The sequence below is a fragment of the Rattus rattus genome, chromosome 5, assembly GCF_011064425.1.
Source record: "Rattus rattus isolate New Zealand chromosome 5, Rrattus_CSIRO_v1, whole genome shotgun sequence".
In the NCBI taxonomy this organism is placed as follows: domain Eukaryota; kingdom Metazoa; phylum Chordata; class Mammalia; order Rodentia; family Muridae; genus Rattus; species Rattus rattus.
This window is the reverse complement of record NC_046158.1, coordinates 130,177,308-130,182,713: the sequence shown is the minus strand read 5'-3', so window position 1 is coordinate 130,182,713 and position 5,406 is coordinate 130,177,308. Positions and strand designations below refer to the sequence as shown.

At 40.9% G+C, this 5,406-nt stretch overlaps 1 long non-coding RNA gene across 1 annotated transcript; it reads left to right on the top strand.

Moving 5' to 3' along the window:
• Positions 1-294: 294 nt before the first annotated feature.
• LOC116902092 lies at positions 295-3,540 on the top strand. The gene is made up of 3 exons (XR_004388042.1): positions 295-393; positions 3,161-3,315; positions 3,434-3,540. It is a non-coding gene; the product is annotated as an uncharacterized LOC116902092 (long non-coding RNA).
• Positions 3,541-5,406: the final 1,866 nt, after the last annotated feature.

The following is a 5,406-nucleotide window of genomic DNA, read 5'->3' as shown; positions in this document are numbered from 1 at the left end:
GCAGCTTTCTGTCTCCCAGGATGAGGACATATATGTAAAGTTCAGACATTGAGAGGAGCTGTTCCTTGTGCTCCAAGCATCCATGAATTAAAAGTGTAGAGTCCCAGAGTATGCCTTGCTAGGAGAGAGGGTCAGGGATTGTGCATGATCTTTTGGTCTTTGTTCTGGTCATTGACTAAGAATGAAAGTTAGTTTTTATCAATAGGAGGAACCATTCTCACTCCTAAAGTGTCAGATTATTTAAACAATTCATTTTAAGCTATTTACATAATTTACTTGTTTCTACTTTCATATAGATTATTTCTTCTGCTGCAAAAAGAATACTCAAGATGTGGCAGTGGAAATAGAAAACTTCAGTAGTAAACTTGGATTGGGAAGTACTAACCTGTATCTGTAAGTATGTATAACCTGGATGTACAGTAATTAAAATGAAAAGTTTTATGTAATCCCAGTTGTCCACATGCTAGAAAAATGAATTTCCCACCATGAAAACCATTGTCATGGAATCCAGAAAAGTTGGATGCTGGTTGTTCTGCATGTAATGGGGACTCCATTCTAGCTTTGGTCCTTGGTTAATTGAGAACTATCAAGTTGACTGTCTGAGTATGCCCGTTCACACAAGATCTCCAATCTGCTGCCCGGTGTCTTTGAGTCATAGTGCTATTTACTTGAAACTCACTGGGCAACACTGGGAGGTGACAAAGGCCAGACTTTTTTCTCTTAAAAACATTCATGCCCAAAAGAACAAGGCTTTTTTTTTTACTAGTCTAAGGTCTTATACTCCCTCGCCTAAACCCTAGGCTTCACCAGTTCCTTTGTGGTTGTGTGTGCTGGCATGCTGAGCAGTCATGTCCCCTATAATCAATAAAACTTGGGGAAACATGTGGGTTCTTCATTATCGGCCTCCTGGAGTTTGGAACATTGACAATCTGGGATCTGGATAGGGGTGTAGAACCTGTGGAGAAGAGACAGAAAAGGTGGGCAATTTTGGAATATAAATATAATGATGGTGATGATGATGATGATGATGATGATGATGATGATAACAAAATGCAAAAAATACACCTAAAGCCTCAGAGTTAATACCTGAAGGTGTCCTCGGGCCGCCACATGCACCTGCATACATTGGAACAATACCATGCACATGCACAAATCATTAAATCTCAAAGTCATTATGTAAGTAAAAATATCCAGTGTAAAAACTTTTAAACAGTCTTATTGTACTCTGATGTCCTTGAAAAGAAGGGCTGTAAGGATATCACATGAATGGTGACCAGTGAGAAGGGTAAAATAGGCATGTGTGGCAATTAAGGAAGGAGGGTCAAGTAAGGAGTGGATGTAAGGAGTGTCGCAGTATTTATTTGGGATAATGGTACTGTTCTTCCTCATGATCACAGTGGTGCTCATTCAAGTCTATATATGGTTTGAATCACAAAACTGTATATGAAAAAGTCCAATATTAATGTGTATCAATGAAAATTATCTTGAGGTAGGCACCCTGGGTGACCATAATACAATCTGTGTCCCCCCAACACCCCAAAAGAATAAATTTCAGTAGGGAACTAGAAACTCTGATAGAATAGCCATACAATTCTAAGTTCAATGAGATGAATTCATTGCACCTCAGTTCTATCAATTCTGTATCTTTCCCCACTTGATGTCAGTTTTGAGTATTTTCTTTTGTGATACACAGCATCAAATGATAATAAGGACCACCATTGCTATTGGGAGAAGAAAATATCATATTAATAGGAAGTAGTAACCAACTACCAATCCATACAGTTTAGTAACAATGAGATCTGTGGAGGACAAATGAGGGATCTTCCATGTTTGTTTACAGAAGGAACTAGAGCATCAGGAACCTGGTTAGAAGATGGGACCAATCTTTTAATGTACACCAGGGGGAATTAAAATGGCCTACAATGTTCTAGGAAGGTTAAAAGAAGAAGGAGTACCCTGTGTTAGACACACAAGGTCACTTGGTATAATCCTCATGGCTGTTTTATTTTGAATCTTCAAACAGGCCAAACATCGGGAGAAATTCACAAAAGAGTATAAGTTGGAAGAAGGAAAAGGGTTGAGAGAGGATCAGTAGGGAACACAGAGAAACACAAGGAGGGAAAATATCTGTAAATGTTCACAGAATACACAATTCTAGAGGGAATTCCATATTTTAGAAAGAAAGGAAACAATACCATTCCGAAGGGTAAAGCTTTTTTTTTTTTGTTTGTTTGGTTTTCTGAGTCAGACTCTCACTACATAGCTTTCCTCATCCTGGAACTATTTCTATGAAGACAAGAATGACTTGGGATTCACAGAGATTTGCCTCCCAAAGGAGGGGTTGACATCAAGTGCCAACACTTTAATAGATGTCTTTTGGCATCTGAAATGGCAGTTACAGATTTTATGAGGAAATATTTCTCTGTAACTGTGTTGTTTGTATGTTTTTTGCTTTGTTGTTTGCAGTGTTTGCTCACTTTGCTGACTTGCTAACGGTAGCTAACACGGAAACGGTGTTCTCTATACATCATGTCTGTGAGATCACTGAGAAGGGCATGGGCAGAGGCTTAAACTCTTGTGATATTTCAGTGTGTCCTAAAGAGCTAAGGGTCAGGACCCCATAGATGAACCACTATGTAGATAGTTGCTTGGTTGCCTGAGCCACCACATCAATACCCCAGCATACAATGTGCATGCTTCTTCAGTGCAGTAATAACACAGAAGTCACTACATGCATGTATGATGCCACCAAGAACTTACTGTTAGCTGAGAGGCTGCAAACACACTGCCATCAGGGGCTAGCAGTGTTATCAAGAGGCCCCATATATGAAATAGAGTAAGATGTGACTATACAGCCCATGCCTATTTGCCATGGGTCCAAAAGCAGTAAGTTTTAAGCCTGCCCTCACAATGCTCCCAATGGCATCATTTCCGCCGTTACCTGTCGTGGGTGTATGCCTGATGTACGCCTGCCGCAGCTGCCACAGTGATTCCTCCACTGTGAAGTTGTCCTCAGAGGACCATGCTTCAGTGCTTGTTCTTACCCTTTTTACTCCAAAACCGGATGTTTCTTCTCTTTCCTTATGAGACTTTAATTTTATCTGGGCGCTTTATCTTTTGATTATGTGTAATATATTTGTATCATTGTATGGTATGATAGATATGGGCACACGAACACAGATGAATAAGAAGATCAAGAGATCACTCCTGAACCCCAGGTGCACAGACAATTGTTCGCTACCCACGTGGTTACTGGGAATGAAATGTACAGTGCTGAGCCATCTATCCAGCCCCCTGACTCAGGATCTCAGGCAGGTGAGAAACAGAGTGCCATTTAATTTTCATTGATTGATACAGGGAAAGAAGTCTACTAAGACCGACAACCTTGTGCTATGAAACTAACACTTGGGATTTTTTTTCTTTCATTTTACAGTGGTGAAATCTAAGGTCCAAAAACGATACAATTTTCTCAAGGCATCGTGACAATTCCAGTAGCAGAGTGGCCAGACAACATTTTTGACTTCTTGTCTTCTACCTAAGGTATGATCTTCAGAATAATTGCTCAAATGAGTGCGGCTGGGACAGAGAGGCAGTCAGAGCATCTGCTGGAGTCGTATTGTGTTCTGAAATCCTACCCCTGTCAGGAGTGATCCTTCACTTCTACTGCACTCCATCATGCAGATGTGTGTGGAAAGGCTTTGGGAGCCTGGTGACTTGGTCCTTGCTCCACACACTGAACACAAAAGGCAGAGAGGGCATGCGTGCTAGGAAGAGACACAGTACTTAGAAAGGCAGTGGAGACGAGTCTGGGACACGGAGCCATGGGAAACGGGCCACCATCCCATGGCTCTGGCATTCTGTCACTCTCCAGGTTTACGGAAGTGATTTGTGTGTTCCTGTCACCTACAGATTCTCATGATCTTCTCTAAGGAAGAGCTTTGGCAAGAATGTGGACACATTTACTATTCTAGAGCAGAAGAACATGTGATGGGATTGGATGTGGTTTGGGGAGGGTTCTGAACTACATGCATTAGGACCCTGTGTTCTCAGTCTTGAGTCTGTTTTGTGGGTGGATGAAACACTTGCTGATAATTAGCACTTAGAAAAAAATGGCACGATTCTGTCTCCATGTCCCTTCTCCGTAGGAGCACAGCTCTGTAATGAGAGTCACCTGCAAAGAAGTACACAACAACTTGCTGCTGGAGAAGCTGACCTTACCGTGCTTATGACTCTTTTATATTTAGTTTTCTTATGGCGACCCCGCAGCAGCATGGCAGAGGACTGTGATGCTCCCAGGTGATCTGTCTGGAACAGACATCACTGTGTCTGGGACATAGAGAAAAGGGGATGAGTTACAGATCTCTGCAGAGTACACACACAGCGACTTTTGGCTGTGCTCATATAGACCATAGGTAAGGGAAGGGAAAGTAAAAAAAGCCTGTATGTAACACATTCTGCTGGGGCTAAATGGTAGTCTATGCAGGGAGATGAAGTGGTTTAAGGAACATGGATGTGCAGGCTAGTTATGTGCAGGCTAGTTATGTGCAGGCTAGTTATGTGCTGGCTAGTTATGGGTCAACTTCACACACGCTAGAGTCATCAGAGAGAAGGGGGTCACAACTGAGAAAATGTCTCTGTAGTAGCAGGCCATGTAGGGCAAGCCAGTAAGCAACACCCTTCCATGAATTCTGCATCAGCTTCAGCCTGCAGGTTCCTGCCCTGTTTAAATTTCTATCCTGATTTCCTTTGATGATTTACATAGTGTAAACATTACAAACACACACACATATATTATTCACATACACATACACATATGCAATATGTGTATGTATGTGTACCAAGAGAATAGTTGCATTTAGCTTATGTAGAAAATATCGTTTCAAGAAAGGAACCTTATTATTGAAGAGGGACTTTGTTTTGTCTACTTTTTGTGTGACATTCTGGGTAGTACATCTATTGGGATAGTCTTGAGTATAACTCCCTGTGCATACCTCAGACAGCTTCTTTGAAATGCAAAATTGTATCAATTAAACAGTCACTGCATTCAAAGTCATCTTTATTGTTAATAAATGAAACATTTTTTTTAAAATTTCACCCATTACTCTGTCAGGACAAAAACTTGAGCTAGATAGTATATCTTTTATTCTGCTGGAATTAAGAGTCCATTAATTCCTTTTCTGTGTCTGTAAACTACTTTATCATTTTGACAGGTATCAGATATGGTCCAGGAATGGAGTCCTGTGAGAAGACGTCTGAGTGCTTGTGAGAATATACCTAAAAATCCAGACAAAAGCCTTGGGATCAAAGTTTCTTCAAGATACCAAATTGTCCATAGACAGTGTTTTCATGATCCTCTCTGGTGTTTTGGATAGCAATGAGTTTACTTCAGATTGCTCATTTTTGCTT